The following is a 23,122-nucleotide window of genomic DNA, read 5'->3' as shown; positions in this document are numbered from 1 at the left end:
AGCAACCTATGACAAAATGGAAAACCGCAGGAGTGTAAGGAGACCTCAAAGTGGCACATGGCAGAGTGGAAGCAATGGGAGGCCGTACAGGGACCCAGGTCACACTGTGGGCTCAGCAGCAGCGTGACCAGGCGGTACGGGGGCCCATGGCCGATATGGGGCCTGGCGGCACCAATGGAAGGCCTGTAATCTGCCAGCAACCTATGACAAAATGGACAACCGCAGGAGTGTGAGGAGATTTCAAAGTGGCACATGGCAGAGTGGAAGCAATGGGAGGCCGTACAGGGACCCAGGTCACACTGTGGGCCCAGCAGCAGCGTGACCAGGCGGTACGGGGGCCCATGGCCGATTTGGGGACTGGCGGCACCTATGGGAGGCCCGTAATCTGCCAGCACCCTATGACAAAATGGAACCCTGGGCTGGGGCAGGCAGAACCGCCGTATCTTTATCACGTTTTTCCCAGGCCACCGAATGGCGACGCTGCATATGCTGACGCAACGCTGTAGTCCCAACATGGGCCCCCTGGCCACGCTTGACTTTCTGGCCACATAGTCGACATTAGGCTACGTTTACTTCCTCGGGCGGCTTGACGAAAACTTGCCACACCGCCGAGTAGGAAACTTTGCACCCGCTACTCCTCACTGGCTGACTGATACTTCCTCCGTGCACACCGGCACCACTACTGGCTGTGGTGGTAGGCTGCAGTGGAGCTGCTGCTCTACTCCGTGGCCGTTTGCCTCCACTGACACAGCTGCGACCCTGCTGCCTACTGGCAGCAGCAATGGGAGGCCGTACAGGGACCCAGGTCACACTGTGGGCTCAGCAGCAGCGTGACCAGGAGGTACGGGGGCCCATGGCCGATATGGGGCCTGGCGGAACCTATGGAAGGCCTGGAATCTGCCAGCAACCTATGTCAAAATGGACAACCGCAGGAGTGTGAGGAGATTTCAAAGTGGCACATGGCAGAGTGGAAGCAATGGGAGGCCGTACAGGGACCCAGGTCACACTGTGGGCTCAGCAGCAGCGTGACCAGGAGGTACGGGGGCCCATGGCCGATATGGGGCCTGGCGGAACCTATGGAAGTCCGCTAATCTGCCAGCAACCTATGTCAAAATGGAAAAGCACAAGAGTGTGAGGAGACCTCAAAGTGGCACATGGCAGAGTGGAAGCAATGGGAGGCCGTACAGGGACCCAGGTCACACTGTGGGCTCAGCAGCAGCGTGACCAGGAGGTACGGGGGCCCATGGCCGATATGGGGCCTGGCGGAACCTATGGAAGGCCGCTAATCTGCCAGCAACCTATGTCAAAATGGACAACCGCAGGAGTGTGAGGAGATTTCAAAGTGGCACATGGCAGAGTGTAAGCAATGGGAGGCCGTACAGGGACCCAGGTCACACTGTGGGCTCAGCAGCAGCGTGACCAGGAGGTACGGGGGCCCATGGCCGATATGGGGCCTGGCGGAACCTATGGAAGTCCGCTAATCTGCCAGCAACCTATGTCAAAATGGAAAAGCACAAGAGTGTGAGGAGACCTCAAAGTGGCATATGGCAGAGTGGAAGCAATGGGAGGCCGTACAGGGACCCAGGTCACACTGTGGGCCCAGCAGCAGCGTGACCAGGCGGTACGGGGGCCCATGGCCGATATGGGGCCTGGCGGAACCTATGGAAGGCCTGTAATCTGCCAGCAACCTATGTCAAAATGGACAACCGCAGGAGTGTGAGGAGATTTCAAAGTGGCACATGGCAGAGTGTAAGCAATGGGAGGCCGTACAGGGACCCAGGTCACACTGTGGGACCAGCAGCAGTGTGACCAGGAGGTACGGGGGCCCATGGCTGATATAGGGCCTGGCGGAACCTATGGAAGGCCTGGAATCTGCCAGCAACCTATGTCAAAATGGACAACCGCAGGAGTGTGAGGAGATTTCAAAGTGGCACATGGCAGAGTGGAAGCAATGGGAGGCCGTACAGGGACCCAGGTCACACTGTGGGCTCAGCAGCAGCGTGACCAGGAGGTACGGGGGCCCATGGCCGATATGGGGCCTGGCGGAACCTATGGAAGTCCGCTAATCTGCCAGCAACCTATGTCAAAATGGAAAAGCACAAGAGTGTGAGGAGACCTCAAAGTGGCACATGGCAGAGTGGAAGCAATGGGAGGCCGTACAGGGACCCAGGTCACACTGTGGGCTCAGCAGCAGCGTGACCAGGAGGTACGGGGGCCCATGGCCGATATGGGGCCTGGCGGAACCTATGGAAGGCCGCTAATCTGCCAGCAACCTATGTCAAAATGGACAACCGCAGGAGTGTGAGGAGATTTCAAAGTGGCACATGGCAGAGTGTAAGCAATGGGAGGCCGTACAGGGACCCAGGTCACACTGTGGGCTCAGCAGCAGCGTGACCAGGAGGTACGGGGGCCCATGGCCGATATGGGGCCTGGCGGAACCTATGGAAGTCCGCTAATCTGCCAGCAACCTATGTCAAAATGGAAAAGCACAAGAGTGTGAGGAGACCTCAAAGTGGCATATGGCAGAGTGGAAGCAATGGGAGGCCGTACAGGGACCCAGGTCACACTGTGGGCCCAGCAGCAGCGTGACCAGGCGGTACGGGGGCCCATGGCCGATATGGGGCCTGGCGGAACCTATGGAAGGCCTGTAATCTGCCAGCAACCTATGTCAAAATGGACAACCGCAGGAGTGTGAGGAGATTTCAAAGTGGCACATGGCAGAGTGTAAGCAATGGGAGGCCGTACAGGGACCCAGGTCACACTGTGGGACCAGCAGCAGTGTGACCAGGAGGTACGGGGGCCCATGGCTGATATAGGGCCTGGCGGAACCTATGGAAGGCCTGGAATCTGCCAGCAACCTATGTCAAAATGGACAACCGCAGGAGTGTGAGGAGATTTCAAAGTGGCACATGGCAGAGTGGAAGCAATGGGAGGCCGTACAGGGACCCAGGTCACACTGTGGGCTCAGCAGCAGCGTGACCAGGAGGTACGGGGGCCCATGGCCGATATGGGGCCTGGCGGAACCTATGGAAGGCCTGGAATCTGCCAGCAACCTATGTCAAAATGGACAACCGCAGGAGTGTGAGGAGATTTCAAAGTGGCACATGGCAGAGTGTAAGCAATGGGAGGCCGTACAGGGACCCAGGTCACACTGTGGGCTCAGCAGCAGCGTGACCAGGAGGTACGGGGGCCCATGGCCGATATGGGGCCTGGCGGAACCTATGGAAGTCCGCTAATCTGCCAGCAACCTATGACAAAATGGAAAACAGCAGGAGTGTAAGGAGACCTCAAAGTGGCACATGGCAGAGTGGAAGCAATGGGAGGCCGTACAGGGACCCAGGTCACACTGTGGGCTCAGCAGCAGCGTGACCAGGCGGTACGGGGGCCCATGGCCGATATGGGGCCTGGCGGCACCAATGGAAGGCCTGTAATCTGCCAGCAACCTATGACAAAATGGACAACCGCAGGAGTGTGAGGAGATTTCAAAGTGGCACATGGCAGAGTGGAAGCAATGGGAGGCCGTACAGGGACCCAGGTCACACTGTGGGCTCAGCAGCAGCGTGACCAGGAGGTACGGGGGCCCATGGCCGATATGGGGCCTGGCGGAACCTATGGAAGTCCGCTAATCTGCCAGCAACCTATGTCAAAATGGAAAAGCACAGGAGTGTGAGGAGACCTCAAAGTGGCACATGGCAGAGTGGAAGCAATGGGAGGCCGTACAGGGACCCAGGTCACACTGTGGGACCAGCAGCAGCGTGACCAGGAGGTACGGGGGCCCATGGCCGATATAGGGCCTGGCGGAACCTATGGAAGGCCTGGAATCTGCCAGCAACCTATGTCAAAATGGACAACCGCAGGAGTGTGAGGAGATTTCAAAGTGGCACATGGCAGAGTGGAAGCAATGGGAGGCCGTACAGGGACCCAGGTCACACTGTGGGACCAGCAGCAGCGTGACCAGGAGGTACGGGGGCCCATGGCCGATATAGGGCCTGGCGGAACCTATGGAAGGAGTGGAATCTGCCAGCAACCTATGTCAAAATGGATAACCGCAGGAGTGTGAGGAGATTTCAAAGTGGCACATGGCAGAGTGTAAGCAATGGGAGGCCGTACAGGGACCCAGGTCACACTGTGGGACCAGCAGCAGCGTGACCAGGAGGTACGGGGGCCCATGGCAGATATGGGGCCTGGCGGAACCTATGGAAGTCCGCTAATCTGCCAGCAACCTATGTCAAAATGGAAAAGCACAGGAGTGTGAGGAGACCTCAAAGTGGCACATGGCAGAGTGGAAGCAATGGGAGGCCGTACAGGGACCCAGGTCACACTGTGGGCTCAGCAGCAGCGTGACCAGGAGGTACGGGGGCCCATGGCCGATATGGGGCCTGGCGGAACCTATGGAAGTCCGCTAATCTGCCAGCAACCTATGACAAAATGGAAAACCGCAGGAGTGTAAGGAAAACCTCAAAGTGGCACATGGCAGAGTGGAAGCAATGGGAGGCCGTACAGGGACCCAGGTCACACTGTGGGCTCAGCAGCAGCGTGACCAGGCGGTACGGGGGCCCATGGCCGATATGGGGCCTGGCGGCACCAATGGAAGGCCTGTAATCTGCCAGCAACCTATGACAAAATGGACAACCGCAGGAGTGTGAGGAGATTTCAAAGTGGCACATGGCAGAGTGGAAGCAATGGGAGGCCGTACAGGGACCCAGGTCACACTGTGGGCTCAGCAGCAGCGTGACCAGGAGGTACTGGGGCCCATGGCCGATATGGGGCCTGGCGGAACCTATGGAAGGCCGCTAATCTGCCAGCAACCTATGTCAAAATGGACAACCGCAGGAGTGTGAGGAGATTTCAAAGTGGCACATGGCAGAGTGTAAGCAATGGGAGGCCGTACAGGGACCCAGGTCACACTGTGGGCTCAGCAGCAGCGTGACCAGGAGGTACGGGGGCCCATGGCCGATATGGGGCCTGGCGGAACCTATGGAAGTACGCTAATCTGCCAGCAACCTATGTCAAAATGGAAAAGCACAGGAGTGTGAGGAGACCTCAAAGTGGCACATGGCAGAGTGGAAGCAATGGGAGGCCGTACAGGGACCCAGGTCACACTGTGGGACCAGCAGCAGCGTGACCAGGAGGTACAGGGGCCCATGGCCGATATAGGGCCTGGCGGAACCTATGGAAGGCCTGGAATCTGCCAGCAACCTATGTCAAAATGGACAACCGCAGGAGTGTGAGGAGATTTCAAAGTGGCACATGGCAGAATGGAAGCAATGGGAGGCCGTACAGGGACCCAGGTCACACTGTGGGACCAGCAGCAGCGTGACCAGGAGGTACGGGGGCCCATGGCCGATATAGGGCCTGGCGGAACCTATGGAAGGCCTGGAATCTGCCAGCAACCTATGTCAAAATGGACAACCGCAGGAGTGTGAGGAGATTTCAAAGTGGCACATGGCAGAGTGTAAGCAATGGGAGGCCGTACAGGGACCCAGGTCACACTGTGGGACCAGCAGCAGCGTGACCAGGAGGTACGGGGGCCCATGGCCGATATGGGGCCTGGCGGAACCTATGGAAGTCCGCTAATCTGCCAGCAACCTATGTCAAAATGGAAAAGCACAGGAGTGTGAGGAGACCTCAAAGTGGCACATGGCAGAGTGGAAGCAATGGGAGGCCGTACAGGGACCCAGGTCACACTGTGGGACCAGCAGCAGCGTGACCAGGAGGTACGGGGGACCATGGCCGATATGGGGCCTGGCGGAACCTATGGAAGGCCGCTAATCTGCCAGCAACCTATGACAACATGGAAAACCGCAGGAGTGTGAGGAGATTTCAAAGTGGCACATGGCAGAGTGGAAGCAATGGGAGGCCGTACAGGGACCCAGGTCACACTGTGGGCTCAGCAGCAGCGTGACCAGGAGGTACGGGGGCCCATGGCCGATATGGGGCCTGGCGGAACCTATGGAAGGCCTGGAATCTGCCAGCAACCTATGTCAAAATGGACAACCGCAGGAGTGTGAGGAGATTTCAAAGTGGCACATGGCAGAGTGTAAGCAATGGGAGGCCGTACAGGGACCCAGGTCACACTGTGGGCTCAGCAGCAGCGTGACCAGGAGGTACGGGGGCCCATGGCCGATATAGGGCCTGGCGGAACCTATGGAAGTCCGCTAATCTGCCAGCAACCTATGTCAAAATGGAAAAGCACAGGAGTGTGAGGAGACCTCAAAGTGGCACATGGCAGAGTGGAAGCAATGGGAGGCCGTACAGGGACCCAGGTCACACTGTGGGACCAGCAGCAGCGTGACCAGGAGGTACGGGGGCCCATGGCCGATATAGGGCCTGGCGGAACCTATGGAAGGCCTGGAATCTGCCAGCAACCTATGTCAAAATGGACAACCGCAGGAGTGTGAGGAGATTTCAAAGTGGCACATGGCAGAGTGGAAGCAATGGGAGGCCGTACAGGGACCCAGGTCACACTGTGGGACCAGCAGCAGCGTGACCAGGAGGTACGGGGGCCCATGGCCGATATGGGGCCTGGCGGAACCTATGGAAGGCCTGGAATCTGCCAGCAACCTATGTCAAAATGGACAACCGCAGGAGTGTGAGGAGATTTCAAAGTGGCACATGGCAGAGTGTAAGCAATGGGAGGCCGTACAGGGACCCAGGTCACACTGTGGGACCAGCAGCAGCGTGACCAGGAGGTACGGGGGCCCATGGCCGATATGGGGCCTGGCGGAACCTATGGAAGTCCGCTAATCTGCCAGCAACCTATGTCAAAATGGAAAAGCACAGGAGTGTGAGGAGACCTCAAAGTGGCACATGGCAGAGTGGAAGCAATGGGAGGCCGTACAGGGACCCAGGTCACACTGTGGGCTCAGCAGCAGCGTGACCAGGAGGTACGGGGGCCCATGGCCGATATGGGGCCTGGCGGAACCTATGGAAGGCCTGGAATCTGCCAGCAACCTATGTCAAAATGGACAACCGCAGGAGTGTGAGGAGATTTCAAAGTGGCACATGGCAGAGTGGAAGCAATGGGAGGCCGTACAGGGACCCAGGTCACACTGTGGGACCAGCAGCAGCGTGACCAGGAGGTACGGGGGCCCATGGCCGATATAGGGCCTGGCGGAACCTATGGAAGGCCTGGAATCTGCCAACAACCTATGTCAAAATGGACAACCGCAGGAGTGTGAGGAGATTTCAAAGTGGCACATGGCAGAGTGTAAGCAATGGGAGGCCGTACAGGGACCCAGGTCACACTGTGGGACCAGCAGCAGCGTGACCAGGAGGTACGGGGGCCCATGGCCGATATGGGGCCTGGCGGAACCTATGGAAGTCCGCTAATCTGCCAGCAACCTATGTCAAAATGGAAAAGCACAGGAGTGTGAGGAGACCTCAAAGTGGCACATGGCAGAGTGGAAGCAATGGGAGGCCGTACAGGGACCCAGGTCACACTGTGGGCTCAGCAGCAGCGTGACCAGGAGGTACGGGGGCCCATGGCCGATATGGGGCCTGGCGGAACCTATGGAAGGCCGCTAATCTGCCAGCAACCTATGTCAAAATGGACAACCGCAGGAGTGTGAGATTTCAAAGTGGCACATGGCAGAGTGTAAGCAATGGGAGGCCGTACAGGGACCCAGGTCACACTGTGGGCTCAGCAGCAGCGTGACCAGGAGGTACGGGGGCCCATGGCCGATATGGGGCCTGGCGGAACCTATGGAAGGCCTGGAATCTGCCAGCAACCTATGTCAAAATGGACAACCGCAGGAGTGTGAGGAGATTTCAAAGTGGCACATGGCAGAGTGTAAGCAATGGGAGGCCGTACAGGGACCCAGGTCACACTGTGGGCTCAGCAGCAGCGTGACCAGGAGGTACGGGGGCCCATGGCCGATATGGGGCCTGGCGGAACCTATGGAAGTCCGCTAATCTGCCAGCAACCTATGACAAAATGGAAAACCGCAGGAGTGTAAGGAAAACCTCAAAGTGGCACATGGCAGAGTGGAAGCAATGGGAGGCTGTACAGGGACCCAGGTCACACTGTGGGCTCAGCAGCAGCGTGACCAGGCGGTACGGGGGCCCATGGCCGATATGGGGCCTGGCGGCACCAATGGAAGGCCTGTAATCTGCCAGCAACCTATGACAAAATGGACAACCGCAGGAGTGTGAGGAGATTTCAAAGTGGCACATGGCAGAGTGGAAGCAATGGGAGGCCGTACAGGGACCCAGGTCACACTGTGGGCTCAGCAGCAGCGTGACCAGGAGGTACGGGGGCCCATGGCCGATATGGGGCCTGGCGGAACCTATGGAAGTCCGCTAATCTGCCAGCAACCTATGTCAAAATGGAAAAGCACAGGAGTGTGAGGAGACCTCAAAGTGGCACATGGCAGAGTGGAAGCAATGGGAGGCCGTACAGGGACCCAGGTCACACTGTGGGACCAGCAGCAGCGTGACCAGGAGGTACGGGGGCCCATGGCCGATATAGGGCCTGGCGGAACCTGTGGAAGGCCTGGAATCTGCCAGCAACCTATGTCAAAATGGACAACCGCAGGAGTGTGAGGAGATTTCAAAGTGGCACATGGCAGAGTGGAAGCAATGGGAGGCCGTACAGGGACCCAGGTCACACTGTGGGACCAGCAGCAGCGTGACCAGGAGGTACGGGGGCCCATGGCCGATATAGGGCCTGGCGGAACCTATGGAAGGCCTGGAATCTTCCAGCAACCTATGTCAAAATGGACAACCGCAGGAGTGTGAGGAGATTTCAAAGTGGCACATGGCAGAGTGTAAGCAATGGGAGGCCGTACAGGGACCCAGGTCACACTGTGGGACCAGCAGCAGCGTGACCAGGAGGTACGGGGGCCCATGGCCGATATGGGGCCTGGCGGAACCTATGGAAGTCCGCTAATCTGCCAGCAACCTATGTCAAAATGGAAAAGCACAGGAGTGTGAGGAGACCTCAAAGTGGCACATGGCAGAGTGGAAGCAATGGGAGGCCGTACAGGGACCCAGGTCACACTGTGGGACCAGCAGCAGCGTGACCAGGAGGTACGGGGGCCCATGGCCGATATGGGGCCTGGCGGAACCTATGGAAGGCCGCTAATCTGCCAGCAACCTATGACAACATGGAAAACCGCAGGAGTGTGAGGAGATTTCAAAGTGGCACATGGCAGAGTGGAAGCAATGGGAGGCCGTACAGGGACCCAGGTCACACTGTGGGCTCAGCAGCAGCGTGACCAGGAGGTACGGGGGCCCATGGCCGATATGGGGCCTGGTGGAACCTATGGAAGGCCTGGAATCTGCCAGCAACCTATGTCAAAATGGACAACCGCAGGAGTGTGAGGAGATTTCAAAGTGGCACATGGCAGAGTGTAAGCAATGGGAGGCCGTACAGGGACCCAGGTCACACTGTGGGCTCAGCAGCAGCGTGACCAGGAGGTACGGGGGCCCATGGCCGATATGGGGCCTGGCGGAACCTATGGAAGTCCGCTAATCTGCCAGCAACCTATGTCAAAATGGAAAAGCACAGGAGTGTGAGGAGACCTCAAAGTGGCACATGGCAGAGTGGAAGCAATGGGAGGCCGTACAGGGACCCAGGTCACACTGTGGGACCAGCAGCAGCGTGACCAGGAGGTACGGGGGCCCATGGCCGATATAGGGCCTGGCGGAACCTATGGAAGGCCTGTAATCTGCCAGCAACCTATGTCAAAATGGACAACCGCAGGAGTGTGAGGAGATTTCAAAGTGGCACATGGCAGAGTGGAAGCAATGGGAGGCCGTACAGGGACCCAGGTCACACTGTGGGACCAGCAGCAGCGTGACCAGGAGGTACGGGGGCCCATGGCCGATATAGGGCCTGGCGGAACCTATGGAAGGCCTGGAATCTGCCAGCAACCTATGTCAAAATGGACAACCGCAGGAGTGTGAGGAGATTTCAAAGTGGCACATGGCAGAGTGTAAGCAATGGGAGGCCGTACAGGGACCCAGGTCACACTGTGGGACCAGCAGCAGCGTGACCAGGAGGTACGGGGGCCTATGGCCGATATGGGGCCTGGCGGAACCTATGGAAGTCCGCTAATCTGCCAGCAACCTATGTCAAAATGGAAAAGCACAGGAGTGTGAGGAGACCTCAAAGTGGCACATGGCAGAGTGGAAGCAATGGGAGGCCGTACAGGGACCCAGGTCACACTGTGGGACCAGCAGCAGCGTGACCAGGAGGTACGGGGGCCCATGGCCGATATGGGGCCTGGCGGCACCTATGGGAGGCCCGTAATCTGCCAGCACCCTATGACAAAATGGAACCCTGGGCTATGGCAGGCAGAACCGCCGTATCTTTATCACGTTTTTCCCAGGCCACCGAATGGCGACGCTGCATATGCTGACGCAACGCTGTAGTCCCAACATGGGCCCCCTGGCCACGCTTGAGTTTCTGGCCACATAGTCGACATTAGGCTACGTTTACTTCCTCGGGCGGCTTGACGAAAAATTGCCACACCGCAGAGTAGGAAACTTTGCCTCCGCTACTCCTCACTGGCTGACTGCTACTTCCTCCGTGCACACCGGCACCACTACTGGCCGTGGTGGTAGGCTGCAGTGGAGCTGGTGCTCTACTCCGTGGCCGTTTGCCTCCACTGACACTGCTGCGACCCTGCTGCCTCCTGGCAGCAGCAATGGGAGGCCGTACAGGGACCCATGAGACACTCTGGACCTGGCAGCAGCATGAAGAGGCGGTATATAGGGGCCCATGGCAGATTAGGGGCCTGGCAGCAGCTATGGGAGGCCCGTAATCTGCCAGCACCCTATGTCAAAAAATTCAATACACCAGCAGTGTGAAGAGACCTGAAAGTGGCACATGGCAGAGTGTGGCGATGGAAACAGCAGCAATGGGAGGCCGTACAGGGACCCATGAGAGACTCTGGACTTGGCAGCAGCATGAGGAGGCGGTATATAGGGGCCCATGGCAGATTAGGGGCCTGGCAGCAGCTATGGGAGGCCCGTAATCTGCCAGCACCCTATGTCAAAAAATTCAACACACCAGCAGTGTGAAGAGACCTGAAAGTGGCACATGGCAGAGTGTGGCGATGGAGACAGCAGCAATGGGAGGCCGTACAGGGACCCATGAGAGACTCTGGACTTGGCAGCAGCATGAGGAGGCGGTATATAGTGGCCCATGGCAGATTAGGGGCCTGGCAGCAGCTATGGGAGGCCCGTAATCTGCCAGCACCCTATGTCAAAAAATTCAACACAACAGCAGTGTGTGAGGAGACCTGAAAGTGGCACATGGCAGAGTGTGGCGATGGAGACAGCAGCAATGGGAGGCCGTACAGGGACCCATGAGAGACTCTGGACTTGGCAGCAGCATGAGGAGGCGGTATATAGGGGCCCATGGCAGATTAGGGGCCTGGCAGCAGCTATGGGAGGCCCGTAATCTGCCAGCACCCTATGTCAAAAAATTCAACACAACAGCAGTGTGAAGAGACCTGAATGTGGCACATGGCAGAGTGTGGCGATGGAAACAGCAGCAATGGGAGGCCGTACAGGGACCCATGAGAGACTCTGGACTTGGCAGCAGCATGAGGAGGCGGTATATAGGGGCCCATGGCAGATTAGGGGCCTGGCAGCAGCTATGGGAGGCCCGTAATCTGCCAGCACCCTATGTCAAAAAATTCAACACAACAGCAGTGTGTGAGGAGACCTGAAAGTGGCACATGGCAGAGTGTGGCGATGGAGACAGCAGCAATGGGAGGCCCGTAATCTGCCAGCACCCTATGACAAAAAATGGAACACACCAGCAGTGTGTGAGGAGACCTGAAAGTGGCACATGGCAGGGGCATGATTCATGGCGGATTTAGTCAGTTGTGTCAGGAACTGGTGGTTTGAAATCCAGACTAATCCACGCCTGATTCATTTTCACAAACGTGAGTCTCTCCACACTTTGGGTGGACAGTCGTGTCCTCCGCGGAGTTACAATACCTCCTGCCGCACTAAACACGCGCTCCGATGCCACGCTACTGGCCGGGCATGACAGCCTTTCAAGGGCAAATTCAGCTAGTTGGGGCCAAAGGTCAAGTTTCGTTGCCCAGTAGTCAAGGGGATTGTCTACCTCGGTTGGCAGGGTGCTGTCCAAGTAGGCCCAAGCCTGTTGTTTGAGCTCCTGCTCCAGGTCCACCTGATGCTGCTGCTGCTGCTGCGGCTGGTTAGTAGTTTCCTCACTGCGCTGGTGAAGAAAGCTACTCATCATCGACTGCAGACTGAGGCAGCCGCTGCTGGTGGAGCTGCCACTGCTCCTACCACCCCACCCCTCCCCTGCTGCCATGGCAGCGGAACGCGAGCGCACAGGGCCCACAGTGTCTGAGGATGGACGTTGGCGCACAAAGGCAGAGACCAACTGACTACATAGGTGGTTTTTATAGTACGTAATTTTGGCCTCCCTCTCAGCAGGTGTGAAAAAGGCCACCATTTTGGAACGATAGCGAGGGTCCAACAAGGTGGACAGCCAAAAGTCATCCCTCTGTCTGATGGTTATTATTCGGCTGTCGCTACGCAAGCAACCGAGCATGCTATGGGCCATTTGCGCCAAGGAATGCGAGGGACTCCCTGCCTCCATCTCCACAGCATACTGCCACGGTGCGTCTGGGTCCTCTGTCTCCTCCTCCTCCTCCTCTACCAGATGCTCCTGCTCCTCCACTCCTGTCCGCTGAGTGGAAAAACCACCCATTTCACTCAATAATTCCTGAGCACAAATGTCCTCCTCTACCTCCTCCTCTTCTTCCTGTCCTGGCCCCACAGGGGTCATGTGGCGTTGAGATCTGTGCACCACGTCTACCGCACCCTGACCAGCCATTGTTAACAGCATTTGTTCCAGGACGTGCAACAGAGGAATGACGTCGTTCATCCCATAGTCCTGCCGACTCACGAATAGCGTGGCCTCCTCAAAGGGCCTGAGCAAGCGGCAGGTGTCACGCATCAGCTGCCAATGGCTGACATCGAAGTTACACAGGGGAGTACCTTTATCCGCTTGTAACATCAGGAAATCGGTGATGGCCTTTCGCTGCTCGTAAAGGCGGTCTAACATGTGTAGGGTTGAATTCCACCTTGTTGCAACGTGCAGATCAGGCGATGCTGTGGAATTCCGTTCTGCCGCTGCAGCTCAATGAGGGTGTTCTTTGCGGTGTAGGAATGGCTGAAATGCATGCACAGTTTACGTGACATTTTAAGGATGTCTTGCAGTGGGATGGTGGATTTTAGGAACCGCTTGACAACCAGATTGAACACGTGAGCCATGCATGGCGCATGGCACAACCTTCCTTGACGCAGAGCAGACACCATGTTCTTTCCGTTGTCGGTCAACATGGTTCCGATTTTCAGTTTGCGCGGAGACAGCCATCTGTCGATTTCTCTGTTCATTACACTCAGAAGTTCCTCCCCTGTGTGACTACGTTCGCCAAGGCATACCAGGTGCAGCACAGCATGACACCGTTGCGCCCTGCACATGTGATATGCCGGTCGGGTAATGGGACTTGGCACGGGGGTGGCGGCTGAGGACACGGCGGAAAAAGAGGTGGTAGAGGCGGACATGTTTGCTGGACCAAGGACGTGTAAACGTGGAGGCAAAAGCGTCGTGACCTGTCCAAGTTGCTGGTGCGGCTGTGCCGGCACCACGTTCACCCAGTGGGCCGTAAATGACATATACTGTCCCTGACCGTAGTTACAGCTCCACACGTCGGCGCTGCCGTGCACTTTGGCAGAGACCGACATGCTCAAAGACTGGCCCACCATCTCTTCTACATGTGAATGCAGGGCTGGCACTGCCTTTATGGCGAAGAAATGACGGCTTGGCACTCTCCACCGCGGCGCGGCACAAGCCATCATTTCTCGGAAAGGTGCTGAGTCCACCAGTTGGAAAGGGAGGGACTGCAGCACCAGCAACTTGGACAGGAGGACGTTCAGCTTTTGCACCGTCGGGTGCGTGCTCGCAAACTGTTGTCTCTTGGAAACGGATTCCAAGAAAGACTGTTGACGGAATCCGAGAAGAGGAGTAGCAGGAGAAGGAGCATCTGAACGAGCGGAAGATGCCAACGAGCGACAACTCCCCTCAGCAGAGGTGTTGGAGCCTTGACTGGCTGATAGAGGGTGATTGACGACGTCGGGTGACGGAGCAAGTAACGGAGCGGGTGATGGAGCGGGGGCTGGGGCAGGCAGAACCGCCGTATCTTTATCACGGTTTTCCCAGGCCACCGAATGGTGACACTGCATATGCTGACGCAACGCTGTAGTCCCAACATGGGCCCCCTGGCCACGCTTGCATTTCTGGCCACATAGTCGACAGACGGCTACGTTTACTTCCTCGGGCGGCTTGACGAAAAATTGCCACACCACCGAGTAGGAAACTTTGCCCCCGCTACTCCTCACTGGCTGACTGCTACTTCCTCCGTGCGCACCGGCACCACTACTGGCCGTGGTGGTAGGCTGCAGTGGAGCTGGTGCTCTACTCCGTGGACGTTTGGCTCCACTGACACTGATGCGACCCTGCTGCCTCCTGGGCAACCCACCGACTGTTTCGCTCGCTGCCAAGCTGGCACCCTCTTCTCCTGATGATGCGGAAGAAATTGCCTGATGACGACGAGGCAGCCAAGTGCGATCAACCTCCTCATCATCAAGTACGGTCTCCGCCTCACTACTAGCCCCCTCGGCTGCGTGTGGGTCAGGAGACAGACCTGTCTCTAGACCGGCTACCGAGCCACTCTCCTCGCCAGTACTTCTTCGCCTGGCTGCTGAAAAGGCCGATGTCTCCCCCGTTCCTGACCGCCCTCTGTTAGCTCTTCCTCACTGTACAGTGGGGCTGAGCCCACAGCATGCGATACTTCGCTTGGTGAGGGAACAGCAAAGGACAGGGGCAGGTAGAGGACATGTGATTTCAGTGGGCTTGCTCCCGGGCCATGCCAACTAACGGTTGTGTCTGACGTACCCACCGACCGTTGGCTGAAGGTGTCAGAGGTGACCTGGGAAGAGGAAGACGACCGAGCCAACCAATCAATGACGGCAGGGTTGTCGGTGGAGACCCGACCGCTGGATGACACCGGGAACACTGGCCTCTGGCTGCGAATAGTGCTGCCTCGACCCCTTCCTCTGCTGCCACGTCTGCTCGCTCCTAAAACATTGCCTCCTCTGCCACTCCTCTGCATGTTGTCTGACATACTCTTTAATTCAACGATTATGTGTCCCTGAGTAACAATTCTGTGTCCCTGAGTAACAATTCTGTGTCTGTGCGAGTAACAATTCTGTGGCCCTAAGTAACAGTTCTGTGGCCCTCAGTAACAGTTCTGTGGCCCTGAGTAACAATTCTGTGTCTGTGCGAGTAACAATTCTGTGGCCCTAAGTAACAGTTCTGTGGCCCTCAGTAACAATTCTGTGTCCCTGATTAACGTTTCTGTGGCCCCAAGTAACGGTTCTGTGGCACTCAGTAACTATTCTGTGTCCCTGATTAACGTTTCTGTGGCCCCAAGTAACGGATCTGTGGCCCTCAGTAACAATTCTGTGTCCCTGATTAACGTTTCTGTGGCCCCAAGTAACGGTTCTGTGGCCCTCAGTAACAATTCTGTGTCCCTGATTAACGTTTATGTGGCCCTAAGTAACGGTTCTGTGGCCCTCAGTAACAATTCTGTGTCCCTGAGTAACAATTCTGTGTCTGTGCGAGTAACAATTCTGTGGCCCTAAGTAACAGTTCTGTGGCCCTCAGTAACAGTTCTGTGTCCCTGAGTAACAATTCTGTGTCTGTGCGAGTAACAGTTCTGTGGCCCTCAGTAACAGTTCTGTGGCCCTGAGTAACAATTCTGTGTCTGTGCGAGTAACAATTCTGTGTCTGTGTGAGTAACAATTCTGTGGCCCTAAGTAACAGTTCTGTGGCCATCAGTAACAGTTCTGTGGCCCTGAGTAACAATTCTGTGTCTGTGCGAGTAACAATTCTGTGGCCCTAAGTAACAGTTCTGTGGCCCTGAGTAACAATTCTGTGTCTGTGCGAGTAACAATTCTGTGGCCCTAAGTAACAGTTCTGTGGCCCTCAGTAACAGTTCTGTGGCCCTGAGTAACAATTCTGTGTCTGTGCGAGTAACAGTTCTGTGGCCCTGAGTAACAATTCTGTGTCTGTGCGAGTAACAATTCTGTGGCCCTCAGTAACAGTTCTGTGGCCCTGAGTAGCAATTCTGTGTCTGTGCGAGTAACAATTCTGTGGCCCTCAGTAACAGTTCTGTGGCCCTGAGTAACAATTCTGTGTCTGTGCGAGTAACAATTCTGTGGCCCTAAGTAACAGTTCTGTGGCCCTCAGTAACAATTCTGTGTCTGTGCGAGTAACAATTCTGTGTCTGTGCGAGTAACAATTCTGTGGCCCTAAGTAACAGTTCTGTGGCCCTCAGTAACAGTTCTGTGTCTGTGCGAGTAACAATTCTGTGTCTGTGCGAGTAACAATTCTGTGGCCCTCAGTAACAGTTCTGTGGCCCTGAGTAACAATTCTGTGTCTGTGCGAGTAACAATTCTGTGGCCCTAAGTAACAGTTCTGTGGCTCTCAGTAACAATTCTGTGTCTGTGCAAGTAACAATTCTGTGTCTGTGCGAGTAACAATTCTGTGGCCCTAAGTAACAGTTCTGTGGCCCTCAGTAACAGTTCTGTGTCTGTGCGAGTAACAATTCTGTGTCTGTGCAAGTAACAATTCTGTGGCCCTAAGTAACAGTTCTGTGGCCCTCAGTAACAGTTCTGTGGCCCTGAGTAACAATTCTGTGTCTGTGCGAGTAACAATTCTGTGGCCCTTAGTAACAGTTCTGTGGCCCTCAGTAACAATTCTGTGTCTGTGCGAGTAACAATTCTGTGTCTGTGCGAGTAACAATTCTGTGGCCCTAAGAAACAGTTCTGTGGCCCTGAGTAACAATTCTGTGTCTGTGCGAGTAACAATTCTGTGGCCCTAAGTAACAGTTCTGTGGCCCTCAGTAACAGTTCTGTGTCCCTGAGTAACAATTCTGTGTCTGTGCGAGTAACAATTCTGTGGCCCTAAGTAACAGTTCTGTGGCCCTCAGTAACAGTTCTGTGTCTGTGCGAGTAACAATTCTGTGTCTGTGCGAGTAACAATTCTGTGGCCCTAAGTAACAGTTCTGTGGCCCTCAGTAACAGTTCTGTGTCCCTGAGTAACAATTCTGTGTCTGTGCGAGTAACAATTCTGTGGCCCTAAGTAACAGTTCTGTGGCCCTCAGTAACAGTTCTGTGTCTGTGCGAGTAACAATTCTGTGTCTGTGCGAGTAACAATTCTGTGGCCCTAAGTAACAGTTCTGTGGCCCTCAGTAACAGTTCTGTGGCCCTGAGTAACAATTCTGTGTCTGTGCGAGTAACAATTCTGTGGCCCTAAGTAACAGTTCTGTGGCCCTCAGTAACAGTTCTGTGGCCCTGAGTAACAATTCTGTGTCTGTGCGAGTAACAATTCTGTGGCCCTAAGTAACAGTTCTGTGGCCCTCAGTAACAGTTCTGTGGCCCTGAGTAACAATTCTGTGTCTGTGCGAGTAACAATTCTGTGGCCCTAAGTAACAGTTCTGTGGCCCTCAGTAACAATTCTGTGTCTGTGCGAGTAACAATTCTGTGTCTGTGCGAGTAACAATTATGTGGCCCTAAGTAACAGTTCTGTGGCCCTGAGTAACAATTCTGTCTGTCCCTGAGTAACAATTCTGTGGCCCTAATAACGTTTCTGTGGCCCTAAGTAACAATTCTCTGGCACTCAGTAACAATTCTGTCTGTCCCTGAGTATGAATTCTGTGGCCCTAACTAGCGTTTCTTTGTCCCTAAGTAACGATTTTGTGGCCCTCATTAACAATTCTGTGTCCCTGAGTAATGGTTCTCTGTCCCTAAGTAACTTTTCTCTGTCCCCAAGTATCGTTTCTGTGGCCCTAACTCTGTCCCTGTCCCTAGTACAGAGCGGTCTGCCTCTGTTCAATGACTGCAGGCAAATGAAGAATTCCAAAATGGCCGCTATTTATAGCTCGACCATTACACAGTGCTGGCTGGCTGGCTGCTGATTGGCTGATGCGATCACATGTCGTTGAGGAATGCATTATGGGTCAGCGCGCCTTGTCTGCGCGCCTTCCCAGACATCCCCGCTCCGTCGCCGCACATGTCAGCCGCCATTTTCTGAAAAATTTTGATTCGCGCGTCCGAATTAGGCTATTTTTCGGATTCGGCACGAATCGAAATTTTTCCGATATTCGACTCGAATTCCACTTCGGCTACTTCGATTCGCTCATCTCTACATATATTATACTGTAGAGACGTACAAACTAGACAACTGCATCGATGAGTTTATTCCATGTAAGTACAGATCACTTTGAGGCAGTTGGTCAGCTTTAATATCAATTATGATACATGAAATGAGTTTAGCCCACATTGGTAATATACAACCACTCAGGTATGTTTGTTGTATGATCAGATAGATTACTTTGAGGCAATTGAACATCAATTGCAATATATGAAATTACTTTAGCCTGTATTGGTTCTGTACAACCACTGAGCTAGGCCTATATTTTCTATTTTGGTGATTTGGTATGCAAGGACCAAAGACAGATCATTTTGATGCAGTTGGCCAGCTTGAACATCTATTACAATAAATTTTAAAACAGCACACTAAGGTTTCTGAGCTCTGTGACGTCAGCTAACTTTAGTTTACTGAAAACAGGTCACAGGCATGCAGAAAAACAAAACAAAACAAAACACAAAACACAACAGGAGATTCTTCAGACTTTCCAGTTTTGGTGGGAATTTGATCTCCCACATGCCAAGCATCACTCTTTGAATGAAGTTAAAAGTGTTTTTCATGGCTTTATTGTATTCCAGGTGTAAAGCATATAAAAGTCCAAAGAAGAGGCAAAGTGCTTGAGGTAGGTTCTGGAGATCCTCCATTACAGTACCTCCCTCGGCTATGATGGCGATAGACTTTGGGTCAAGGTGGAGATGATTTGGAGAAGCAGGCATACTTTCATCAATGACAGTCATCAGTCCAACAGGTAAAACGTGCCCAGACCTTATCGCTGTCAGAAGGCTATACAAAAACAAACATGATCATTTGTCACTGTGTTGTATATGGTTAGTTTTAGCTTCAAGGTAAGGGTCAAAGTCAATCTATTTTTGGAAGGTTTCTTCCTTTAAAGCATTTTTTTAAGCGGTTCTAAAGGCAAGTTTTTATTTTAATGCATTCTATGCATTAGGATAAAGCACTTTCTGTGTGCAGCAGGTCCTCATTAACCGAGGCAGCAGTGGGGCACCATTACCTCCCATTGCATTCAAAGTCAGTGAGCCAATGAGGAGAGAGAGGAGGTGGGGCCAAACCGCAGCTCTGTGTCTAAATAGACACACACAGCCTTGGCACAATTGCCCCATACAGCTGCTTACTATAGGGGCACTCAGCAGGAGTGAAGGGCCAGGAGTGCTAGCAGGGGACCCGAGAATAGGAGGGTCTGGGCTGCTCTGTGCAAAACCAACTGCATAAAAGGTGGTAAGTATAACACGTTTGTTATATTTAAACAGAAAAACACACAAGGACTTTAATGTCACTTTAAATTAGATAGCTATATACACACGCAAAAAAGGGTATAATCCATCTGGATGCACAAAGTAGTTGTAATGATACAGTTCTACTAACTAGAGATGAGCGAATCGAACATGACGAAGTGGAATTCGTTCCGAAGATTTGGAAAAATTAGATTCGCGACGAATCCGAAGATTAGCAAACTTCGGATCACGAATCGAATTTTCCCAAAAATGGCGGCGACATGTGTGGCGACAGGAGAAAATGGACAGAGAAGATGGGGCGGGGATCTCTGGGAAGGCGCGCAGACAAGGCGCGCTGACCCATAATGCATTCATGAGTCATGAATCATGACATGTGATCGCATTAGCCAATCAGCAGCCAGGCAGCCAGCACTGTGTAATGGTGGAGCTATAAATCGCGGCCATCTTAGAATTCTCCATTAGCCTCCGGTCATTCAAGAGAGACAGACCTGTCTGTATTGAGGGACAGAGTTAGGGCCACAGAGACTTTAGGGCCACAGAATCGTTACTCAGGGACACAGAATCGTTACTCAGGGCCACAGCTATCAAAGAATCGAAAATTTAAAGTGACATACACCCTTTTTTTTTTTGGTGGCTGTCGTGCACAGTTGGTGCTGCAGTTTGCCGATTGTGCAAAATAAACTGACTTTCTGCTTCACAACCACTATTGTACGTTCAAAGAGTTAAATCCATTTACACGCCGGCTGGCGGTAATATTTTTTGGGTGATTAGTGCATTCCAGTGACACAAACGTACAGTTTCCAGCCAACGGCAAGCTGCAATTGACCGATTGTGTACAATAAACTGACTTTCTGCTTCACAACCACTATTGTACGTTCAAAGAGTTAGATCCGGTTTTATTTTTGGGGTGCTTATTGAATTAAAGAGTATGTCAGACAACACGCAGAGGAGTGGCAGAGGAGGCAATGTTTCAGGAGCGAGCAGACATGGCAGCAGAGGAAGGGGTCGAGGCAGCACTAGTCGCAGCCAGAGGCCAGTGCTCCCGGTGTCATCCAGCGGTCGTGTCTCCACCGACATCCCTGCCGTCATCGATTGGTTGACTCGGTCGTCTTCCTCTTCCCAGGTCACCTCTGACACCTACAGCCAACGGTCGGTGGGTACGTCAGACACAACCGTTAGTTGGCATGGCCCGGGAGCAAGCCCACTGAAATCACGTGTCCTCTACCTGCCCCTGTCCTTTGCTGTTCCCTCACCAAGCGAAGTATCGCATGCTGTGGGCTCAGCCCCACTGTACAGTGAGGAAGAGCTAACAGAGGGCGGTCAGGAACGGGGGGAGACATCAGCCTCTTCAGCAGCCAGGCGAAGAAGTACTGGCGAGGAGAGTGGCTCGGTAGCCGGTCTAGAGACAGGTCTGTCTCCTGACCCACACGCAGCCGAGGGGGCTAGTAGTGAGGCAGAGACCCTAATTGATGATGATGAGGCTGATCGCACTTGGCAGCCTCGTCGTCATCAGGCTATTGCTTCCGCATCACCAGGAGAAGAGGGTGCCAGCTTGGCAGCGAGCAAAACAGTCGGTGGGTTGCCCAGGAGGCAGCAGGGTCGCAGCAGTGTCAGTGGAGCCAAACGGCCACGGAGTAGAGCACCAGCTCCACTGCAGCCTACCACCACGGCCAGTAGTGGTGCCGGTGTGCACGGAGGAAGTAGCAGTCAGCCAGTGAGGAGTAGCGGGGGCAAAGTTTCCTACTCGGCGGTGTGGCAATTTTTCGTCAAGCCGCCCGAGGAAGTAAACGTAGCCGTATGTCGACTATGTGGCCGGAAAGTCAAGCGTGGCCAGGGGGCCAATGTTGGGACTACAGCGTTGCGTCAGCATATGCAGCGTCGCCATTCGGTGGCCTGGGAAAACCGTGCCCCAGCCCCCGCTCCATCACCCGCTCCGTTACTTGCTCCGTCACCCGACGTCAATCGCCCTCTATCAGCCAGTCAAGGCACCAACACCTCTGCTGAGGGGAGTTGTCGCTCGTTGGCATCTTCCGCTCGTTCAGATGCTCCTTCTCCTGCTACTCCTCTTCTCGGATTCCGTCAGCAGTCTTTCTTGGAATCCGTTTCCAAGAGACAACAGTTTGCGAGCACGCACCCGACGGTGCAGAAGCTGAACGTCCTCCTGTCCAAGTTGCTGGTGCTGCAGTCCCTCCCTTTCCAAGTGGTGTACTCAGCACCTTTCCGAGAAATGATGGCTTGTGCCGAGCCGCGGTGGAGAGTGCCAAGCCGGCATTTCTTCGCCAAAAAGGCAGTGCCAGCCCTGCATTCACATGTAGAAGAGATGGTGGGCCAGTCTTTGAGCATGTCGGTCTCTGCCAAAGTGCACGGCAGCGCCGACGTGTGGAGCTGTAACTACGGTCAGGGACAGTACATGTCATTTACGGCCCACTGGGTGAACGTGGTGCCGGCACAGCCGCACCAGCAACTTGGACAGGTCACGCCGCTTTTGCCTCCACGTTTGCACATCCTTGGTCCAGCAAAGATGTCCGCCTCTACCACCTCTTCTTCTGCCGTGTCCTCAGCCGCCACCCCCGTGCCAAGTCCCATTACCCGACCGGCATATCACATGTGCAGGGCGCAACGGTGTCACGCTGTGCTGCACCTGGTATGCCTTGGCGAACGTAGTCACACAGGGGAGGAACTTCTGAGTGTAATGAACAGAGAAATCGACAGATGGCTGTCTCCGCGCAAACTGAAAATCGGAACCATGTTGACCGACAACGGAAAGAACATGGTGTCTGCTCTGCGCCAAGGAAGGTTGTGCCATGCGCCATGCATGGCTCACGTGTTCAATCTGGTTGTCAAGCGGCTCCTAAAATCCACCATCCCACTGCAAGACATCCTTAAAATGTCACGTAAACTTTGCATGCATTTCAGCCATTCCTACACCGCAAAGCACACCCTCCTTGAGCTGCAGCGGCAGAACGGAATTCCACAGCATCGCCTGATCTGCGACGTTGCAACAAGGTGGAATTCAACCCTACACATGTTAGACCGCCTTTACGAACAGCGAAAGGCCATCACCGATTTCCTGATGTTACAAGCGGATAAAGGTACTCCCCTGTGTAACTTAGATGTCAGCCATTGGCAGCTCATGCGTGACACCTGCCGCTTGCTCAGGCCCTTTGAGGAGGCCACGCTATTCGTGAGTCGGCAGGACTATGGGATGAACGACGTCATTCCTCTGTTGCACGTCCTGGAACAAATGCTGTTAACAATGGCTGGTCAGGGTGCGGTAGACGTGGCGCACAGATCTCAACGCCACATGACCCCTGTGGGGGCAGGACAGGAAGAAGAGGAGGAGGTAGAGGAGGACATTTGTGCTCAGGAATTATTGAGTGAAATGGGTGGTTTTTCCACTCAGCGGACAGGAGTGGAGGAGCAGGAGCATCTGGTAGAGGAGGAGGAGGAGGAGACAGAGGACCCAGACGCACCGTGGCAGTATGCTGTGGAGATGGAGGCAGGGAGTCCCTCGCATTCCTTGGCACAAATGGCCCATAGCATGCTCGGTTGCTTGCGTAGCGACAGCCGAATAATAACCATCAGACAGAGGGATGACTTT

The sequence above is a fragment of the Staurois parvus genome, unplaced genomic scaffold, assembly GCF_062004578.1.
Source record: "Staurois parvus isolate SC_StPar_1 unplaced genomic scaffold, SC_StPar_1.0 ptg000603l, whole genome shotgun sequence".
NCBI classification, from domain to species: Eukaryota; Metazoa; Chordata; class Amphibia; order Anura; family Ranidae; genus Staurois; species Staurois parvus.
Note: the sequence above shows the minus strand (reverse complement) of the source record.